This window comes from Miscanthus floridulus, chromosome 13 (genome assembly GCF_019320115.1).
Source record: "Miscanthus floridulus cultivar M001 chromosome 13, ASM1932011v1, whole genome shotgun sequence".
NCBI classification, from domain to species: Eukaryota; Viridiplantae; Streptophyta; class Magnoliopsida; order Poales; family Poaceae; genus Miscanthus; species Miscanthus floridulus.
The window spans coordinates 61,812,248-61,836,302 of NC_089592.1; positions in this window are offsets into that span (position 1 = coordinate 61,812,248).

A 24,055-nucleotide genomic window follows, 5' to 3' on the forward strand; every position below is an offset into this window, starting at 1 on the left:
GGGTGCATCATCGGACACCGCAAAGTTACATTTATGAAGTGATCGATTGGTAGAACTAAGTATCATTTTTTTGCAGGTTTGACCGTAGGAAGAGGTACAAGGATAAGGATTGGCATGTGAAGCACTACGAGTAGATGTAGTTGTGGGAGACTAGAGAGCGGTGAGCGGTCGATGCGGGTCCCCCACATGACCAGCACACCTTTGACGAGTACCTACGATGGCGTCATAGGTCTGTGAGGACACATATCAAGCCCCCTACACTGAGGATGCAATTAATGAGGACTCAGAGGAAGATGTCATTGAAGATGTGTATGACATTGCCACTAGGGAGGACACACAACTACAGAGAGCCCCGCTTTAGAGATACGTGGTAAGATACTCGAATGATATAATTTGTTATCCAATTAGCATTTAGTAAGTGCACTAAAATGGTCCAACCACGTTTCTATACCCAGGCCACACAATTGTCAAGGTTGTACAATGAAGCAGCGTTTTGACTTCATGAGTCTAGAGGGCAGGGCCCAGGTGTTCTATAGGCCTTTGTGGAGGTACACATAAACTTGTCCACTATAAAAATGTTTTTTTACTCTCAACGCGCTTGATGAATATTTTTTCTTTAACGTCTATTGATGTAGAAAGTGAACAAGAGCTGCAGGAAGCTAGCTCAAAAGTTGAGCTGCATGGATACTCCATGGGAGGAACCCAACTACCCGACGCGGTCGGGTGGAACAACTTCAGCTTCATTGAGGACACCAGTCGATTCTTCTGAGCTGATGATAGGTGCAACTTCCGTTGTGCGTACACCACCCCCACCATAGCGCTGGGAAGGGCCCTATAGTAGAGGACAACGAGGATGCCCTGAGCTTCCACGTACACCACCACTAGTGGGACCCTTGGCACGTGGATGAGATTGGCAGTCTCAGCTAGGTGGTGCTCCGCTTGGAACCCAAGGAGACGAGTAGGTACTAACAAAACTACATTTTTAATACTTAGCCTGTATGAACTAACAATGATAAAGATTGTAACTAATATTGCTTGTCTTATACTTGTAGGGTCCTAGTGATGTGGAACAATTCAACTGATAGCCCCGGTGATGCGACCACATGGATGTTGGGTACACTCCTAATGTGTTGCCTACAAATCCAAAGAGAACAAGGCGTCTAAAGCAGTCGTTCACTCTTGGGATGTAGGATCTAGGTAAACATAGTCCATGTTTTCTTTCAAGTATCCTCAATTGCAAAACTTGTTGTTTTGCCTCCTTACTTACCCTTTTGACGATAATGTAGGTACACCTTGAATAAGGCCTTCAGATCTTATGTAGAACTTATGTAGTCAAGAACTTATGTAGTCAAGAACTTTAGCCTTATGTACCAATTTGTGAACTTAAGCTCTTGGTGATTTATTTGTGAACTTGTGAAATTATATTTGAGAACTTGTGGTCTTGGTCGAACGAATCTTATTTGCTTAAAATTGCTACAAACAGCATCGATGCTCAATCCTTGGTGGTTGCACTAGAAACATCATCAGGCGCTGCTACGCCATGAAGGATGGCGTGGTAGTTCATTGCGTTGTGATGGGTGGCGCGTTAGGCTTGCCGTGCCCTTTGCCCTAGCATGTCAGGCTTGCTGTGCCATGGTAGATGGCGTGGCACAAGATAGGCCACACTGATCACACCACATGCCATACATGCTTAGCAATAAGGGATTCGACAAGTTTCGTGTTGCTACCACTCCTGTATGTGCATCAATTCCTACTCGTACATGGACATAGCTATAGTCATTCCATGCAATTGTAATGTTGTCTCAAATGGGCCTCCATATTTTGGTAACTGTATACATTGTTCGTTAAATGGGTACAATACATCAATACTTGAAATGAAACATAATACAATACAATGAAAGGTCTAGTACATAACAACATTGTTCATTACTAAAGCATGGAACTACCATAAGGCACAATCTAAAATCCTCAGTCAGAAACATACTGAGTAAGCAAATCGTCGTCCGAGTACCAATCCTCTACCACAACCTCATTGTTGTGGCTAGGCTCACCTGCATTGCCCTAATCCGCCTGTCGCCTATAGTAAGCAGCCTCTGCTTCATCTATGGCCTGAGACAAGAACACATTCTCCTCCACCTCCTTCAGGTGGCTAGGCTCACCTACATTGCCCTGATTGGCCTCTCGCCTATAGTAAGCGGCCTTCACTACATCTATGGCCTTTGTGGTCTGAGAGAAGAACGCATCCTCATCCTCCACCACATGTAAGCCCTCCTCTGCTAGAATGATGAGCTCACTCAGTCTGCTAGTGTCATCCTCATCCTCCTCTGCCTGCAAGCCTGACTCAACTAGAGCGATGAGATTGCTCAACCTAGCAGTGTTGTAGCACCCTAGTGTTAAGCATTGCATTTGGCACTTGCATTTCATGAGCACAAGCATCATCCAAGCATTCATGAGCATGAGCATATTGAATTTCATCTTATCTTTTACATCTTGTCACATGTGATGTTGATTATATACATGCATATGCTTGTGATCATGTGTGACTAATGCAAGAGATGGTTGTGAGGTCACAAAAAATACCTTAGACACATCTAGGATGGTAAACAGAACAATATTTGTATTCATGACATGGGCCAATTTTGCTTCTAAGTCCTAGTTTACTCAAAATGTCATTTTTCATGATGCTAGTTTGACCAAAGTTGAACAGTAGCTTAGAGTGTTTGCATGGTAGTACACCCTTAATAAAAGTTGTAGTTCTTGGCATGGGTAACAAACTTTATTTAAGGGTCATGAGCTAATTTAGTGCCTAACATAGTTAAAAATAGCTCCAAAGTAGCAATCAAATGTTGTTTAGGGACTTAGAAATTTTGCTAAGTCTAAAACTAGTGAAGGCGTGATGGCCTTCGAGTTGATGACCGTCAATTCTCAGTGTAGAATGATGACATGTTGGTTTGTTGAGAGTAGGAGAGCCCCTCTCTGGTGTGGAGAAACTCTATAGTGGGAATGACATCATGGTGACCACAATCGAGTAGAGGTGGTGACACTATGTGACTCGCATCTACATTTGGTTTGTATTTGATACCATGGTCGAATTAGTTGATAGTGGTGGCATTCGTGAGACTTGGTGCCGGGTTCATAAACCCGGGTCCTATGCGGACCGGCTTCCCAACAAAGGTTTGGCCCAAGCAAACAATGTGGCAAACAGCACGCAACTCCCGGGCCGGCCCAAGTACCTAAACGACAGGCCAGAAGAGGGATCCAATCACCGACCGGAAGGCCTGGCCGAGAAGGAACGGTGCCCGCTTCTGACTCCGTCCTGCCTCTCCAACCGAAAACCCTTGCTTCAGTCTCTAGCCCACCTTCGGATGGCCTCTCCAACTGGAAGGCCTGGCCTAACTCCATCATCTGACTCCGACCGGAAGCACTCGCTTCGGTCTCCAACCCACCTCCGAACGGCCTCTCCGACCGGAAGGCCTGGCTGAACCCCTGCTTATGACTCCGCTCCGTCTAACACAATCAGGGCTGACTAGGGCCAACCGACCAGGGACGCCCGCTCGATAAGGACCAGGAAATAGATGAAGAAAGTAAGGCAAGGCGTAAAGTCAAACCACAATACCGGGGCCATACCCTGGGTACCGACAGGATATGACAGAAGGGTGCCCTACAACCTTCCAGACTTGTCAGAACCCGAGTAGTATTGCGGGCGCCGACTATTTCCCCTATAGTGTTGTGGGCGCCATTAACTCCCATACGGTAAGACCCCCCACATGCCTCAGGAAATCAATAGTGTTGTGGGCGTCGGCTTTTACCGTACCGGGTGAACATAGCAAAACCCCTTACATGCTTCCAGACATCAACAATATGGCAGGCGCCGACGTCTGCCATACCTGAAGAAGACAACACCACCTCCCATGTGCATCTGACATCCAATAGTGTTGTGGGCACCTACCATTATCTTGTACCTGCTGGCGTGGGAAGCAAGACTTAGCAGCAAGCACTCTCCCTCTCTCGCTCTCTTGTAAAGCCATCCCCTTCATCTATAAAAGGGGATGCACTCTCTTCCAATAAATAGGGCCTCTAGATTCAAGTTCACTAGGACACCGTAGCAGAACCACCTAGTTCAAACCATGAGCACACGCTCAAACACTTAGCTCATAGCGGAGCCCCTGTCTCTCTCAGCGCTTGGACCAGAGTCTGACCGGGCCTCTTGCTCCCCCCATCTTTCTCCTTCTCATTTGTAACCCCACTACAAACTTCGAGCACCTAGGCTCAGGAATAAAGTCACCAACCTTCTCAAATTGGACATAGGGCACATTGCCTGAACCAGTATAAACCCTATGTCATTGAGTGCTAGGCCACCTCCGATCACAACGTACGGCAAAACTATAAATATTTACATGTTGGTCACTTTCTACACCGACAGTTGGCACCGTCTATGGGGAAGATGCTGTACGTTAACCACTTTTTGGTCATCGGATGGCCCACTTCTCTGCCACCTTTGCCATGGCGGGCTCGAGCGATACAACTCGCTTTGGCTCACTGGAGTTTTCTGCACTCCCACCAGTTGGGATGTGGGTTCCACCCGTCTCTGAGCCGTCCTAGGCCTTCCGCTTTGGAAGCCTGGACTTCATCGCCAACCGGCTCGATGTGCTACACCTCCGCGAGGAGGCAACCATCCCAGCGCCTATCGGAGCGACGCACTCCATCGGCTCTGAGACACGCGACGACTTCAATGACGCGACATTTGCACTTCTTTTCGAGCAAACTCTCTGCTCAAACCCTGTTGTAAATAATGAACATGCCGTTATTTACATACTATTCTCAATCTTTCGCTGATTATCCGGAGGGACCCTATTGTCCCTGCCACGACCACCATATGACCAGTTCCCCTATGACCTTGCGTCTCCTGCGGACACATACGCCTGGGGACTCTGAAGGATACCGGCGCCGTCCCCTCTCACGTATGAATTCATGGGGATGGCTAGCTATGCTCCCACCTGTTTCCTTGACCTCATGGATGATGATGTTGAGAGTGATGGCTCCAGCATCGGTGACATGGCACCTAGCCACCGTCCGTCCTAGGAGTGCACTTTGGCAGACGCTTCAGGACAGCCATCGGCGGTAATGGAGTCCTTGCAGACTCACACCCCTCTGGACCCTCGTGCGGAGACCCCGCGCTCTCATGGGAGCATGGTGAGGAACTATGATGATAGCGACTGCACTAGCCACCGACTGTGCCAGCACGCTCGGCGCACCATGCTGCACCCCGTGCACATAAACCGGCGAGCAGCGCCTAGGGTCACACCCGTTGGGTCTAGCGCAACACCATGGATAGGGGGAACGATCCCCCATAGTTCACTTGGGCCAATCAGAACATTGCTGTTGCAGCAATACTTCTGCGCAGCCTTCCCGAGCCAAGCGTCCCCTAGGTATAGGCGATCTACCAGAACTTCTGGGCACTAGTGGAGACCACTGCCATTCAATAGGCGGAGAGCTCAACATCGCGACACTGACTCACGGCCTCTCTCCCCACTGGTGGTGTGGGGACGCACTAAGCAAATCGCTCTGCTCGCTCACCGTTACGGCCATCGAGTGCAGCACAGGAGGCCGCATCTGCACCTCGTCTTGACTTGATGACTGCTCCGCACTGACCGCCCATACACGAGTGGCTCAGACCGAACCGAGATGCTCACAGCAGCACCTGGAGTCCCAGCCCGGATGGCATGGGACCACGAGCCTTTGTCCAATGCATCCAGTGAGCGCCACTCCCGTAGCGCTCCAACGGAGGCCGAGGCAAGGCCAAGCGGCAGGATTAGGACAAGGTCCCCTCCACGTAGAGGGGGAAAAATAACAGAAAAGATCGCCGCCAACCGGCCAACTCCTCATTGGTCACCACGGCTGATCGCATAGGCAAGCAACCCCAGTAGGACCTTTCGGGCCACTTCAACAGGCTCATGGAGAGACCGTGCACCAACCACGCCTACCCCATCAAACACCTCTACAAGGACTATGAGCTCCTCAAGCACCTTCTATGATAGGCTGGCGGTTAGAAGGAAGAAAAAGGCAAAGGGGGCGTGCCGAGCAAGGATCCAGATGACTGAAGGACGAGGTGATCCGACTAGACGCCTACCGACTGAAGGATGACCACAACGACATTCTCACCAATGCTTGGAATAGCTATGTCATTTCCCCTCCTAAAATTCAGTCTTACCATTGTTTACTTAACGTTTGCTCCTATAGAAGCGCCTCGACCCAAAACACTTTCGGCCCGGGTCGCTCAGGGGCTCCACAAGGGTGCACCACTATCTCTCTTTTTCATTTAATGTTGTATGGAAAAACTCCTTTCCTACCCGAACAAAAGGGTAGTTTGTTCCTTTGAATTGCCTTACGTAGCTTTGCTCCAAAATATTCTGACCGATCGCACCCCGCCTCTACCTATGGTTATAAGCAGCTGAGCCTCGCGGGCCATGCCCTGGGCTCCCAAGGTTGCATCCTATGGGACGAACAGGTAGGTACAAAAAAGAAAGAATATAAAACAAAATTATGCTAAGTTAAAACTAAGGAACGAAAGGGACAAGCTTCCCCGAACGGAGTGACCCCATCACAAAAAACAAAACCGATTATAGTCATCAAGTACACAAGAATGTTTACATGGGGGCTTCCCTAGGAATTTAAACTTTTTTCATCTACTAAACTACTTATACTTTATAAACTACTGGGGTGGCTCGGCGGCATCTGTTGTCGGTGCGACCGGTGAAGGCGCGGGCTGCTCACTCCTCGGCGGGACCACAATCGGCTCGGTTAAAGGCGGGACCACATTCAGCTCAGCTGAAGGCGGGGCGATGCCCACTTCTGACCCAGGCTCTGTGCCATCCATAGGCTAGGCAACGTCCTCCCGACACACGCTTCCGACGTTGTCTTCATGGCGGGCATCCATCACCCACTGTGGAGAGACTTGCTCTGCCACCAACCTTGCGTACGGCAGCATGCTCTCCCCGAGCGTTTAGATGTCCTCCATGCTCAAGCCATCAGCATACCCACTGTAGATAGTGGCGAAGTCTAGATTCAGGTGGTACGTCACCATAGAAGTCAACACCCCCGACGCTCCGTAGAACAGCCCGCTTGTGATAAGGCCTCGAACCTCATCCGGAACCTTCGCCGGCTGGATGGCGAGCGCACTAGTACTTGGCGCTGACCCGAAGACCTCCGAGATGACAAGCTGGGCAACATTATGGATCTGGTCAAGTTCCCCCTCGAGAGCACGTCGCTCATCGAGGGACTTGGCCAGCGCCTCTTCATTCCGACCAAAAGTCGCCTTGACCACCTCCAGGTCCCGCTCCAACGACTTCACCTCCCCGTCCAGCTCTAGAAGAAGTGTGACAAGCTCAGGAATAGGCTGAAGGAAGAAACCAACATGACAAAAAATAGAAAAGGTACATACCAATGCAAAAGTTCTCAAGGGTGGAGAATTCCTCCGCCTGCCGAGCCACCTATGTAACACCCCGGGTGTTTAAATATTAAAAACATGACATGTCATCATATGCATTGCAAGGCATTTGGTCATATTGCAAACTTTGATATGCATTCACTAAAACAAGTTTACATTTGTGTTATGAGTGTTGAATTGAATTGTTTGAATCAAGTAAAAAAATTTGGTTTGGATTTGAATTTTTCCAGAAAACCCTGATTTTCAGTATTTAAATCCTACCCTGAAAACTCATTTCAAAATCTAAGCATATTTTGGGGTTGAGCCCAAAAGCAAAAGTGTAGAGCTTGTCCAGTTATACAAAGTTTGTTTTTGGAGTTTTCAAAGTTGTTATGAAAAATTGGGAGTAATTCGAAAAGGCATAATTCATTAAATTTCCCCTATTTGAATTCAAAAGTTCATTTCAAAATGTAGGCCGAATTAGGGGTAGGTCATAAAAGAAAAGTTGTAGAACTTTGAATTTTGAACAACTTTTATTTTTGTAGATTTTTGAGTTGTTACACAAATTTGGGAGTAATTTGAATTTGAAAATGAAGGGCAATTCTGTAAATTCTGTGAACAGTGTTGACCGCCTAAGCTACACCGCCGACGACCTTCGGTTTGCTTCCAGGCGCGGTCGTGGCCGTCTTTGGCGTCATGCTGGCGTAGTGAAGGCCACAGCGTAGCTTTCTTGCGCTTCTGAGCCACTCTATTTAGCCTTGGCCGTCGCCGTTTGCCCCCGCTCTCTTGCTCTGTTTTCCCGACGCCACGGCCATAACTCCGGCGAGCTCTCACCATCGATTTAGCGCACTCCAGCCGCTGCAAAGCTTGTCACAGCTCTGCCTGCTACTTGCGCACCCAACCAACCTACTTTTGTTGCTTGTCTTCACTGGAAACTCATGGTGCGCGCTCTTCTTCCTCGCGGCCGGCAACCTCACCCGCGATCCTGTTTCGTCGTGGTCAGCGTGTTACGGTGAGTCTCTGTCCTTGCCGAGCCATGATTCAGTTTTGCCATGATGCCATGGTGCTTTGTACCTTGATGCTTGATCAAATTGTCCACCACAGCCATCGGAGTGTCACCGTCGCCGTTGCTTGCTCTGCCGTGACCACTGTGTCCGTCGAACGGCGTCTCCAGTGCTCCTCTGGCCTTGTGCTCTACTCAATCGCATTTGGGGTGAGCTGCTGATGCTTCTTGGGCCATCTATTTAAGCTTTACAAGTCTCATGTCGCTAGCGTAGTGTAGCCGCGCCGTCATGGCCACCATGGCCGGCGTAGTGCTCGGTCCAGTCTGTAGCTGGTCCAGCTTGTGCCCCAAATCGATGCACCTAGTCGAGGGTAGTGTTTTGGTACCTTGGTCGTCACCGTTGGTCTCGTCGTCGGCGAGATATCGCCGGTCAGTGCGCGTGTCGCCGGAGTCAAAGCCTGAGGTTGAAGATGACATGTGGGGTCGGGATGTCAGTGACTGTGTAGTTCAAAAATGGATTTTTCTATTTTCTGGAATGAATGAATAGTGTCTGTTTTTGTTATTTTTGTGTAGATTTATTTAGAGCTCTAAAAATTATGAATTTTTTTGTGTGACCTCTCTGTGATGTATATTATTTAAGAAAAATATGAAATAATGTTTTTCAGTAATTTTTAAATGTGATGAAAATTGCTCAATTAATTAATAAATGGATTTCCATGATTTTTCTAGGCTTATTTATTTATCCAAAAATTATAAAAATTGTTTTGCCACTTAGTTATCATGTGATAATCATTTACAAAAATTTTGAGGTCAATTGGAACAAGTTGATTTATTTCATAATTCTTAATTAATTAATTAATTCATAAAAGCAAATAGTAACCTTTAGTGATTTGGGTTTTGTTTGAATTTTTGATTGAGTGTTGTCCTTGGGTCATTAGTTGGTAATGATCTTTGGCAATTGATGTAAGTAGTACAAAAAAGATTTGGTTAGTTTGGCTTGTAACTGTACCACGAAAGAAAGTTGTATTCCAGTTATTAACTTTTGCATCCATCATCAAGCATCATGTTTCGTATTCCGCATCATGTTAAACATGGTATTGTTACTACATGTAGTGAACGAAGGTGAACACGTGATAGTTAATCAAGTTGCTGAGGAAGTTAGTCCGTCTGTTGAGGTCGGATTGAATACTTGTGAAACGTCGCAGGAACCGGACTTTTCCGTCAACGAAGGCAAGCCCCGGATGCATACAACCCTACCTTGTGTTTTACAAATTAATTTCGCTTTTGTTTTTATTTACTGCATCAAGTGATTAAGAGTTAAGTAAAAGCCTAATTGATGCATTACCAACATTGTTTTTTCGTATATACCTTGTTACCAGTTTTATGTCGTAAATGTCTAGTTATGCTTAGTCATGCTTAGACAGATCAAAGTCGGGTGATTACCTGTCATCTGCAAGTTTTAAATGGAACTTTGGTTAATTATGTTATCATGTGATATGAGCATGTGGAGTAATAAACCTAGACTAGACGGACTCGGTGTGTGTGAGCCACAAGACACGGAGGTCTTGTGAGCGGATTCTTTCCGTCTGTGTCGGTTAAGGTCCATACCGTTGTTGAACTGTGTGCGGTGAGACTTTGTTGTACTAACCACATACTCCGGTAGGCCTTAACTTGGTGATTCTAGTACAAGAATGGCTACTCGCGCACTGGGAGTGGAGAGATGGCGGGAATAGCATGTACCCACGTGGCCATGGGCTAGAATGGTGGAGTACTGTATTATCAGGTGGCGCGGACCCATTCTTGTTTAGAGGATCCGAGGGTAGGTTGGTATATGTAGGTCGGGGACTTGCATATGTCGTGTGGTCTAGAATCCCCAGCTAGGTTAAAAACCGATTCGAATCGTTGTTGCTCCTCAGATATAGAGACTCACTTCTCTGTTCATCATCGTAGTTTAATAACTAGAACTGGAGTAAGGTTTGAGAAAGAGACTGATATGAAGTTCATGATCTCATTATGGATCATGGCAGATTCATATGTGGTACTTATAAAGTTTTACCTTTGAAGTAAAGAATTTTGTTAAAGAGCTTTTACGCAAAAAAAACTTTGATTATTGCTAAAACCATACCTTGAATCCCTGAGCCTGCATTCCTGAGTCTTCTTAGTTTTATTTCGGTTAAGTCTTGTTGAGTACTTTTGTACTCAGGGTTCATTAACCCTTGTTACAGGTGAGCCTCATGAGCAGATCTATTTTGGATCATGCTGCATGACTATTGTTTGATCTGACGATGAGAAGTAAATGTGTGGCCCTTGGGTAGGGTAGCTTCATTATGTGTTTTGTATTATATTATAATGCCACTCCACTATTTCATTTTGTAATAATCATCGAACTTAGTTGTGAGGTGTGAAACTACTATTTTGAAAATTATGTTATTGTAAGACTTCCGCTGTTTTTACTCTGGTGTAGATATTTGAATAAATGTTGTAATACTGCAATCACTCTATAATGTGATCCTGCTCGGAAATCGTGGATGATTAGGGGTTCCCCGAGGACACCCAACAGACATCTTAAGTTTTCGGGAACATATGCATAGATGTCAAAGGTCGTTGGACAGTGACAGGTGCATGTGGGCCCTAGAATTTAGGAGGTTCTGCCACAGAATGGTATCAAAGCGATCGTTACAAGGTTTTTGTTCTATTGTTTTACAAAAATTTCAAAATGATTTGGGATGACTAAATTTAACTTGATAATTTGGTCCAAATTGCTTCTGACTTATCTTATTTCTTTCTCACCATTCCTTATTTGATTGAAAAGGTTTTGTGTGGTGGAGTAGTAATCTTACTATGCCCTAAATAAAAACAAATGTTGTTTATGTGCATTATAAGCTTTGATGTTTTTGTACGTAAGAACGATTCATGCATCATGATTAATCCATTTGTTACTTACTTTCCCTCTGAGTCTGGAGTTGAGTAGTGAGTCTGGTTTGAGTAATGTAATCCATCATAGCTGCTCTTTAGACTTTGATCAAATGATCTTACTTGGATTAAATTGGCTTCCTACAGTATGGCTCATACCAAGATGACGCCCTATAAGTCCACTGGACCCAAAGGAGTTCCTCGTCACCAACTTGCCCCTAGGAATGATGATGCTAGCAGTAGCAGCTCTAGGCCTAATCCCTAGGCAAAGATATAGAGGATTTATGCTGAGTTAGCACAAGCTACTAGAGATAGGGCTTTGGATGCTATACAAGTAGGAGAATTATAGGATCAATTGAGGCGTCTCACCACCGCACACAGGAACTATGAAAGCATGTTAGTTCATACGATGGAGGGAAGGAATGAAGCTTGGCATAGGGAAAATGTAGCTAGAGCTAGAACTCATGAGCTAGAATTCTATGTAGAAGATTTAGAAGAACATAATACTTATCTGCATGAGGAAGTTCATAGGCTTAGCAATCTACTAAATCCAAATCATGAGCCCCAAGCTGATGCAATGGACCCTAGTGTCATCCTTGCCGATGATGATGAATCGGAAGAGGAAGACGAAGAAGATCCTGAAGAATTAGTAATGATCGATGAAAGTGATGATGAAGGCGGTAATAATTCCGGAATGGATACCGAGCCTGAAGTTTGAAGTAATTGAGGAAAGGAGTAGAGTTGTAAAATAGTTAGTTTTAGTTAAGTTATGTAGTCTTGTTTTGGTACTTGCGGGTTTGTGTTTATATTAGTAAACTCTATGTAATGCGTCTGGAGTAAGCTTTGGTGCAAATCAATAAAGACTTGTGAATAAAGTTTGGTTTGTTATGAGCAGATGCGTCATACGTAGGGTTCGTATATTCTAGGAACTTCACAAGATGAGGACAGTATTCTAGATCCACCACCAGTTCCAACAAATCTGGCTGATGCTATAACCACACTTGTCAATGTGACAGCCGAAAATTCTCGTTTGCTTCATGTGATAGCTCAAAGTAATCAGAATCAGATGCAAGGAAACCGTAGTCGTCATCATAACAGACAGGAGGCTACATATGTTGATTTTACAGACACAAGGCCACCGGTGTTCACCAAGGCAGATGAACCATTGGAGGCTGACGATTGGCTTCGAACCATGGAGCAGAAATTTGATCTCATTCCATGCATGGAGTTTTAGAAACCAGTCTTTGCTGCCCAGCAACTTAGAGGTGTAGCCGGTGCTTGGTATGCAAATCTTATGGCCATGCAACCCGTAGGTGTTCCATTAACTTGGACAGAGTTTCATACTACTTTTAGAGCCCATTATATCCCGGAGGGAGTTATGGCTATGAAGCTAGATGAATTCCTTGCTTTGAAGCAAGGAGATCAAACCGTGATGCAGTATGTGGGAAGATTCAATCACCTATCACAATATGCACCTGAACATGTTAATACTGATGCCAAGAAGAAGAGGTGGTTTATGAGAGGCCTGAATACCAAGTTGTAGACCATGATGACAACTTGTACTAATGTTACTTATCATGAGGCAGTAAATATTGCAATTGCTTCAGAGTCAAAGTATCGGCAGCATAAGGAGCTCAAAAAGAAAAAGAGTATGCCGTCTAGATCTTTTGGGGAAAATCAGAAGAGGCAGAGGGTGATTTATCATCCAGTACATCATAATCGTCCTCCTTATCGTCCGCCATAGTTCCAAACCGGGCAACAGTCAAATATCCGTCCTGCTATAACCCAACCGAATCCATAGCAGACCAATGCTCCTGGTGGCAATGCTCCAACATCCTAGGGTCACAACTATCCGTGTTACAATTGTGGAAGGACTGGTCATTTCTCCAGGGAATATCTATATCCTAGGCAGGCTAATCAAAATTATCAGAAGGCCCTTGCCAATCAACAACAGGGTCAGGCACCAAACAAGAACCCCAATCAGAATGCTCAGAAGGGCAAAGATGAGAGGAAGATAGGATGGGTGTTCTATATTCAAACTGGAGAAATTTTGGAAGGGGAGCCAGTGATGATGGGTATGTTTTCTGTTGCCAATCACCCTGTAGTTATACTTTTTGATTCTGGCGCATCGCATTCATTCATCAATAGAACATTTGTCATGAAGTATGAAATTTCAATTGGGGCAACAAAGGAAAGTTTCTTTATACAGTCGCCCAGGGGACGTTTGTGTACTAAGGAAATGGTATACTAGGTATCCGTAAACCTGGGTGGGCATATTTTTTCCACTACCATGATTATCCTTAAGGATCAGGATATAGATGTAATCTTGAGAATGAATTGGATGTATCAGCATAAGGCTGTTATAGATGCTTTGAATAAAACTTTAAGGGTAAGTTTGCTAGATAGTACTTCTCAACTTCTCATCCAACTTCCAACCTTAAGAAGATCAGTGGGCAAGATTTGTGCAACTGTGGTCAAAGAGATTAGAGATATCCTGGTAGTGTGTGAATTTCCGGATGTGTTTCCTAAAGATTTACCCGGTCTACCACCTGATAGGGATGTACAGTTTAACATAGAGTTGCAACCTAGAACAGCCCCGATTTCTCAGAGAGCTTATAGGATGCCACCTAAGGAATTGGCCGAATTGAAAACTCAGTTACAAGAATTGATTGAGAAGGGGTTTATCCAACCTAGTTCCTCACCTTGGGGATGTCCGGCAATTTTTGTGAAAAAGAAAGATGAGACCCTAAGGTTATGTGTCGACTATCGTCCATTGAATGAAGTGACCATCAAGAATAAGTATCCCTTACCTCGGATAGATTTGCTTTTTGATCAATTGGCCGGAGCCAAAGTTTTCTTAGATTTGAGGTCAGGATATCACCAAATCAAGATAAAGCCTGAAGATATTCCCAAAATGGCATTTACCACAAGATATGGATTATATGAATACTTGGTGATGTCTTTTGGTTTGACAAATGCTCCAGCTCATTTCATGTATCTGATGAATTCAGTATTCATGCCTGAGCTAGACAAGTTTATAGTGGTGTTGATTGATGACATTCTAGTATATTCCAAGAATAAGAAAGAACATGTGGAACATCTCAGAATTGTTCTGACCCGCTTGAGAGAACATAAACTATATGCCAAGTTCAGCAAATATGATTTCTAGCTTAAGGAAGTACAATTTCTTGGACATGTCTTGTCAGCTGAAGGCATTGCAGTTGATCCAAGCAAAGTGAAGGATGTGCTTGATTAGAAACCACCAACCATAGTTCATCAAGTTCAAAGTTTTCTAGGATTGGCGGGGTATTACCGTTAGTTTATCCTAGATTTCTCTAAAATATCAAAGTCCATAACTGAATTGTTGAAGAACCATGCCAAGTTTGTCTGGTCATCTGATTGTGAAGAGGCTTTCCAGACCTTGAAGAGACTGTTGACCACTGCACCAGTATTAGCCCAACCTGATATCGAGAAGCCATTTGATGTTTATTGTGATGCTTCAGTTATTGGTATTGGATGTGTGTTGATGCAAGAAGGCCGAGTCATTGCCTATGCATCCAGGCAACTTAGGCAACATGAAGAACACTATCCGACTCACGATCTGGAGTTAGCAGCTGTGGTCCATGCTCTAAAGATTTGGCGGCATTACCTGCTTGGTAATATGTGCCATATTTATACAGATCACAAAAGCTTAAAGTATATTTTTACTCAGTCAGAGTTGAACATGCGACAACAAAGATGGTTAGAACTGATTAAAGATTATGACTTGGAAGTACATTATCACCCCGGTAAGGCAAATGTGGTTGCAAATGCCCTCAGTCGCAAAAGTAATTGCAACTGTATAGCAGTGAGAACAATGGGTTTGACTTTATGTCAAGAAATGGAGAAGTTGAATGTAGAAGTAATTCAACAAGGTAGTTTGACCAACATAATTGTTGAAGCCACTATTCAAGATCAAGTTATTGTTGCTCAGAAAGAAAACAAGGGTATAGCCCATATCAAAGAAAGGGTCAGGAATGGAAAAGCAGAATGCTTTAGCATAGATGATGAAGGTGTGTTATGGTTCAAGGATCGCCTGGTGGTACCAAAGGTTCCTGAGTTGCGGCAGTCAATTCTGGAAGAAGCACATGCTACTAGGTTATCTATTCATCCAGGAAGCAACAAGATGTACCATGACTTGAAGCAAAGTTTTTGGTGGACTAAAATGAAAATAGAGATTGCTAGATACATAGCAAAGTGTGATACTTGTTAAAAGGTGAAAGCAATACATTTGAGGTCTGCTGGTGAATTACAACCATTACCTATTCCATCTTGGAAGTGGGAGGACATAAGTATGGATTTTATTGTTGGTCTACCCAAGACATCAAAGGGATTTGACTCAATATGGGTTATCGTAGATCGACTAACCAAGTCAGCACATTTTCTTCTAGTTCAGAATACATATCCCACTCTACGGTATGCCAAGATGTATTTAGAACGAATTGTGAGTCTCCATGGAGTACCCAAGACTATTATGTTAGATAGGGGTACATAGTTTATCTCCAGCTTTTGGAAACACTTGCATTCTTCATTGGGTACCAAGCTCCTATATAGTACAGCTTATCATCTACAGATTGATGGACAAACTGAAAGAGTCAATCAAGTGCTTGAAGATATGTTAAGGTGTTGTGTCCTTAACTATTCCAATAAATGGGACGAATGCTTACCTTTGGCCGAGTTCTCATATAACAATAGTTATCAGGAAAGCATTAGAATGGCTCCATTTGAAGCACTCTATGGTCGTAGGTGCTGAACATCGCTGAGTTGGTCTGAGCCTGGAGAAAGAAGATTCTTTGGGGTTGACCTTATGAAAGAAACAGAAGACAAGGTTAAGCAAATACAAAGTAATTTGAAGATAGCTCAATCCCGACAAAAGAGTTATGCGGATAGACGACGTAGACCATTGGTGTTTAATAAAAGAGATTTTATATATCTAAAAGTATCACCAATGAAGGGAGTTACCCGTTTTGGTGTTAAAGGCAAGTTGGCTCCTTGATATATTGGACCATTTCAAATTCTAGAGAGATATGGAAAAGTGACCTATCGCTTGAAATTATCAGAACATTTATCAGCTGTACATGATGTGTTCCATGTGTCTCAGTTGAAGAAGTGTCTCTGAGTGCCTGAGCAGAATGTTGAAGTTGAAGGAGTGGAACTTGAACCAGATCTGACCTATTCAGAATATCCTATCCGAGTGTTGGATCAGAAAGATCATGTTACTCGAAGGAGGACAATAAAGTTCTACAAGATACAATGGAATCAACATTTAGATGAGAAAGCTACTTGGGAATTAGAAGATTACTTGTTAGAAAAGTTTCCAGAGTTTCTTGCGTCTTTATAGAATAAAGTAATGTTAGTTGAGCTCGGTTGTTACAAATTGTGTTTTGTAAAGGAACCTCAGCTATTTTATTGATAAGAATTGGATATTTTTGGATTGACACATTTCCTTTTCCATTACTTACCCTATGGCTTTGAATCTCGGGGCGAGATTTCTTTTAGGGGGAAGGATTATAACACCCCGGGTGTTTAAATATTAAAAACATGACATGTCATCATATGCATTGCAAGGCATTTGGTCATATTGCAAACTTTGATATGCATTCACTAAAACAAGTTTACATTTGTGTTATGAGTGTTGAATTGAATTGTTTGAATCAAGTAAAAAAATTTGGTTTGGATTTGAATTTTTCCAGAAAACCCTGATTTTCAGTATTTAAATCCTACCCTGAAAACTCATTTCAAAATCTAAGCATATTTTGGGGTTGAGCCCAAAAGCAAAAGTGTAGAGCTTGTCCAGTTATACAAAGTTTGTTTTTGGAGTTTTCAAAGTTGTTATGAAAAATTGGGAGTAATTCGAAAAGGCGTAATTCATTAAATTTCCCCTATTTGAATTCAAAAGTTCATTTCAAAATGTAAGCCGAATTAGGGGTTGGTCATAAAAGCAAAGTTGTAAAAATTTGAATTTTGAACAACTTTTATTTTTAGAGATTTTTGAGTTGTTACACAAATTTGGGAGTAATTTGAATTTGAAAATGAAGGGCAGTTCTGTAAATTCTGTGAACAGTGTTGACCGCCTAAGCTACACCGCCTGCGACCTTCGGTTTGCTTCCAGGCGTGGTTGTGGCTGTCTTTGGCATTGCGCTGGCACGGTGAAGGCCACAGTGTAGCTTCCTTGCGCTTCTGAGCCGCTCTATTTAGCCTTGGTCGTCGCCGTTTGCCCCCGCTCTCTTGCTCTATTTTCCCGACGCCACGGCCATAACTCCGGCGAGCTCTCACCATCGATTTAGCGCACTCCAGCCGCTGCAAAGCTTGTCACAGCTCCACCTGCTACTTGCGCACCCAACCAACCTACTTTTGTCGCTTGTCTTCACCGGAAACTCGTGGTGCGCGCTCTTCTTCCTCGCGGCCGGCAACCTCACCCGCGATCCCGTTTCGTCGTGGTCAGCGCGTTGCGGTGAGTCTCTGTCCTTGCCAAGCCATGATTTAGTTTTGCCATGATGTCATGGTGCTTTGTACCTTGATGCTTGATCAAATTGTCCACCACAGCCACCAGAGCGTCACCATCGCCGTTGCTTGCTCTGCCGTGACCGCTGTGTCCGTCGAACGGTGTCTCTAGTGCTCCTCTGGCCTTGTGCTCTACTCAGTCGCGTTTGGGGTGAGCTGTTGATGCTTCCTAGGCCATCTGTTTAAGCTTTACAAGTCTCACATCGCTAGTGTAGCGTAGCCACACCGTCGTGGCCGCCATGGCCGGCGTAGTGCTCGGTCTAGTCCGTAGCTGGTCCAGCTTGTGCCCCAAATCGATGCGCCGAGTCGAGGGTAGTGTTTTGGTACCTTGGTCGTCACCGTTGGTCTCACCGTCGGTGAGATATCGCCGGTCAGCGCGTGTGTCGCCGGAGTCAAAGCCTGAGGTTGAAGATGACATGTGGGGTCGGGATGTCAGTGACTGTGTAGTTCAAAAATGGATTTTTCTATTTTCTGGAATGAATGAATAGTGTCTGTTTTTGTTATTTTTGTGTAGATTTATTTAGAGCTCTAAAAATTATGAAAATTTTTGTGTGACCTCTCTGAGATGTATATTATTTAAGAAAAATATGAAATAATGTTTTTCAGTACTCTTTGAATGTGATGAAAATTGCTCAATTAATTAATAAATGGATTTCCATGATTTTTCTAGGCTTATTTATTTATTCAAAAATTATAAAAATTGTTTTGCCACTTAGTTATCATGTGATAAACATTTAAAAAAATTTTGAGGTCAATTGGAACAAGTTGATTTATTTCATAATTCTTAATTAATTAATTAATTCATAAAAGCAAATAGTAACCTTTAGTGATTTGGGTTTTGTTTGAATTTTTTATTGAGTGATGTCCTTGGGTCATTAGTTGGTAATGATCTTTGGCAATTGATGTAAGTAGTATGAAAAAGATTTGGTTAGTTTGACTTGTAACTGTACCGCGAAGGAAAGTTATATTCCAGTTATTAACTTTTGCATCCATCATCAAGCATCATGTTTCGTATTCCGCATCATGTTAAACATGGTATTGTTACTACGTGTAGTGAACGAAGGTGAACACATGATAGTTAATCAAGTTGCTGAGGAAGTTAGTCCATCTATTGAGGTCGGATCGAATACTTGTGAAGCGTCGTAGGAACTGGACTTTTCCGTCAACAAAGGCAAGCCCCGGATGCATACAACCCTACCTTGTGTTTTACAAATTAATTTCGCTTTTGTTTTTATTTACTGCATCAAGTGATTAAGAGTTAAGTAAAAGCCTAATTGATGCATTACCAGCATTGTTTTTTCGTATATACCTTGTTACCAGTTTTACATCGTAAATGTCTAGTTATGCTTAGTCATGCTTAGACAGATCAAAGTCGGGTGATTACCTGTCATCTGCAAGTTTTAAATGGAACTTTGGTTACTTATGTTATCATGTGATACGAGCATGTGGAGTAATAAACCTAGACCGGACAGACTCGGTGTGTGTGAGCCACAAGACACGGAGGTCTTGTGAGCGGATTCTTTCCGTCTGTGTCGGTTAAGGTCCATACCGTTATTGAACTATGTGAGGTGAGACTTTGTTGTACTAACCACATACTCTGGTAAGCCTTAACTTGGCGATTCTAGTACGAGAATGGCTACTCACGCACTGGGAGTGGAGAGATGGCGGGAATAGCGTGTACCCACATGGCCATGGGCTAGAATGGTGGAGTACTGTATTCTCAGGTGGCGCAGACCCGTTCTTGTTTAGAGGATCGAAGGGTAGGTTGGTATATGTAGGTCGGGGACTTGCATATGTCGTGTGGTCTAGAATCCCCAGCTGGGTTAAAAACTAATTCGAATCGTCGTTGCTCCTCAGATATGGAGACTCACTTCTCTGTTCATCATCGTAGTTTAATAACTAGAACTAGAGTAAGGTTTGAGAAAGAGTCTGATATGAAGTTCATGATCTCATTACGGATCATGGCAGATTCATATGTGGTACTTATAAAGTTTTACCTTTGAAGTAAAGAATTTTGTTAAAGAGCTTTTACGCAAAAGAACTTTGATTATTGCTAAAACCATACCTTGAATCCCTGAGCCTGCATTCCTGAGTCTTCTCAGTTTTATTTCGGTTAAGTCTTGTTGAGTACTTTTGTACTCAGGGTTCGTTGACCCTTGTTGCAGGTGAGCCTCATGAGCAGATCTGTTTTGGATCGTGCTGCATGACTATTGTTTGATCTAACGATGAGAAGTAAATGTGTGGCCCATGGGCAGGGCAGCTTCATTGTGTGTTTTGTATTATATTATAATGCCACTCCACTATTTTGTTTTGTAATAATCATTGACCTTAGTTGTGAGGTGTGAAACTACTATTTCATAAATTATGTTATTATAAGACTTTCGCTGTTTTTACTCTGGTGTAGATATTTGAATAAATGTTGTAATACTGTAATCACTCTATAATGTGATCCTGCTTAGAAATTGTGGATGATTCGGGGTTCCCCGAGGACACCCGACAGACTTCTTAAGTTTCCGGGAACATATGCATAGATGTCAAAGGTCGTTGGACAGTGACAAGTGCATGTGGGCCCTAGAATTTAGGAGGTTCTACCACAACCTGGGCGTGTAGCCAGGTGCTCGCCTCCTCCATTCCCATCACCTGGCCATAGAGCGCGAGCACTTCCTGGTCCACCTCTGATTAGGCCTTTCACGCCAACTCCAGGGCGTTCCGCTCTGACTGTAGGGCGTTCCGCTCCAACTCAGGGGTCTGCATGGATTCTTGGAGTGCTGCCTCAGTTTTGCTAGGGATTCCCGAAGCCCTGCCTCGGTCTTCGCCTAGCGGGCCTTCACCGCTTCAAGCCCCCGCTCAGCGGCGGCCGCCTTCTCCGCTGCACGCTGCTCCTTCGCCCGCACCGTGATCACCTCGGCCACCCAGTCCTAGTACTTGTGATGGGCAGACTCCAGTTGACGCTCAAGCTCGGCGGTCCGGGCATGCTCCATCCAAAGGAAACAGGACTTACGGGACGACATCTTCTTCAGACCCTACGAAGACAAAAAGCAAGCGCACTGAGGCAACCAATAAGAGACTTAGAGGTCAAGGACAAATACGGGAAACTCACATCCACGGCGAGCTACAGGTCAACCTTGAATAACTATAGGGCGGACTTGACCCGCTCCTGGGCATCCTCAAGCTTTGCCGACAAGTTGGCGAGCTCGGACTCCATGCTAAGTCCTGTCCCCCCAAGGTTGTCCTAGTGCTGACACTCCTAGGAATCCCGAAGGACGAACTGCACCTTTGACGGATCCTTGGGGTAGGGCCACTCTAGGTCACCCTCTGGTAGCCCGCCAGAGGGCCTAGCCTCCAACTGAACCACCGCCAGCTCCCACGATGGCACCGGCGTCTCCACCGCGTCATCTGCTTCATCGTTGGATGGGATCTCCACCACCTTAGTTGCGTGACCCACCGACGGACATTCCAACTCTATCCTAGCCACATCTACCCCAACGCCTTCAGCTCCAACCGTGAGGGCGAGCCGTGCAGCCCTCCACTCGAGGAGGTAGGGAGCTCAGTCTCCTTCTCCTCTTCCACCATAGCTAGCGGATGAGGGGCCGCAAGGGCTACCTCTGACGTGACCTCTACCACAGCCGGTAGAGGAGGGGCCACAAGGGTTACCTCCGACGTGACCTCCGCTGTCGCCACTGGGATCGTCGTCAGCACTATCGCCGCTGCTGCGACTGTACTAGCAACCAACCCGGGGGACACCACCCCTAGAAGGGAAGGACTCGCCACCACCGCCCTGTTATCCCTGCCGCTCGCCACGACGCGCTGCAGGGTGGGCCTCCAAACCTCCTACATGAGAGTTGGGGCGATGCTCATCTGCCTCATCCCCTGGCCGCTGACAAAAAGTATAGGTAAGTCATGCTCCAAAAAGACTTGAACATCAAGATCAAAAAGAAACAAAGAAAAACATACCGAGAGGCAAGCGGCATGACCCTGAAGCCAAGACCCAACATTGATGGGCCCACAGGGTGAGGACCGCTCCTAGGCTGTGACCCGCGCCCCTTACCCTAGCCAGCGGTGGAGTAGTCCCAACCGGCTCCTGCCCGGCCTGCGGGTCGTCATGACCTTTGGCTTGAGACGCCCCGACCGAAGCAGCAGGCGGAGACGAGACCGGCGATACCACCAACGGGTGCGGTGACCGCGTCCACTTTGCCTCCCATTCGCTAATGGCGTCCGTGCTCACAGCACGCTTCCTCAGCACTAGAGCCTCAGCGTGCTTCTCCACCTCCTGCTCATCGCCAGCAGACGTCGCTGTGGGGTCACGATGCACCGCCAAGGTCACAATGACCTCTCGGCTTTCCTCCTCCTCGAAGAAAACCATATCATCCACCTCTGTGGGGGCCGACTCAAGCTCTGACTCGACGTCACCCCTATCTTCCCTAGCCTTCATGCGCCAGGTGATCTCCTTCTCCTTCTTGTACCTTCGATGAACCTCCTTGGTTCTCTTCTTCTTCCTGGCATCCGTCGCCTCCTTCTAGGTAGCCTGCTACACCACGCCCTCTGGCCCCTTCAAAAGGTGTGGCCGAGACCGATAAGCATCAAGCCCCTGCACAACAGGCGACTCTGGATCAAAATGTAGGGGGGAAAGAACACAAGATAAAGAAAGAAGAGCGTACCAGTTTGGACACCACTGAGGCATTAAGAGGTATGGGCTTTCCCTCGACCTTCTCTTTGGGCTTCAGCTGCAGCACCCGATCAAGGTGACTCCAAACCTCATCATCTGGTAGCTCCTCCAGCGACACGTGACTAGGGTCCGATGGGACACCGTACCTCCACATTGGCCATGACCTCTCTACCAACAGAGTAACCCAGTGGCAGTAGAGGGTGTGGAACACCCGCACCCCATCAAGGTCGCGCTTCATGAGCTTCTGAAGCTCCTCCTCAATGATCTCCACCTTCTTCTTCTCCCGACAGGAACAGCCCCATGACCAACTAGCCTACTTCTCTGGCCTTCCGACGGTGAACGTCAGGAACGGCGCCTCCACCGGATTCCTAATATAAAACCACTCCCCGTGCCACCCCTGGCTGAAGTCACAGGGGATATACGCAGGATACGAGACCCCTTCACTCGGTTTTCTCTGTAGGGCGAAGCCTCCCACCGGCGTGACCTCGGGCGGACTCCCCACCGTCAAAGCTCACCCGGAGAATAGCCATCGGAAGAAGTCCGCATGCAGCTCCATCATGGTGATGAAACCGGTGATGTGCAGGACCCCCGTTGGATTGAGGTGCTACAGCTCCAGACCCCACTCATTGAGGAGTCCACGCAGGAACCAATGCATGGGGTATCCTAACCCATGCTCATGGAAGGCAAGAAAGGAAACCACCTCGCCAGGCTGAGGTTGCGGAAACTCCTCCGTCCTAGGAGCCCTCCAGTGCGCCACCTCCTTCGGCGGCAGAAACCCCTTCATGACAAAGGTCTTCAACACCGACTCCCTCACAGTGGATGACCTCCAGTCCGACATTTTGCTCTGGGATCACAAAAAGATTTGTGAGTTTTCTCTTCTCCCTCGCCCTCTCCCTTTTCTTTCTCTCCTTTTCTCTTTCCTAGAAACCACCGTGGCTCTCAAGAACGCTCTCGGCAAGAAGGAAAAGGAAAGGAAGTGGCGGATGAGGAATAGGCGATAGAATAGGATGGAAACCTCCTCCTTTCTCCTACTTAAGGGAAAGGGTGCAGCAGTTGGGGAAGGCGCGCCGATCAGGAGAGACAAAATGGCAGAGCAAAAAACCCTCTCTCTTTCCCATTTAATGCAGATGGGACGCGCCCTGACTGATGAGACGTGCCCTGCCCGACGGAACGGCGCTTGATCAGATGGGACGTGGCCTAGGCATGACCCACCACTACCGCACGCCAACCACTACCATACGTTGGGCACAAGAACCAAAGCGCCACCGCACGCAGGAGGCCCTCCGCTTCCCTAGGCGGGACATGGAAAAACCCAAAAAATGGGATCTCTACCAGGAGAGACCGTCGGGCTTCCTAAAAAGTCGATCAAATGGCTTGGGAAAAATAACAAGTGACAGGTAAGGAGCAAAGGGACACCCCATGTAGGTCATGCCGACTCTGTCACGAACGATGAGCATGGGTCCCGGTTGGACATTTCCGATTGGAGCTCTTCAAACCCCGTCAC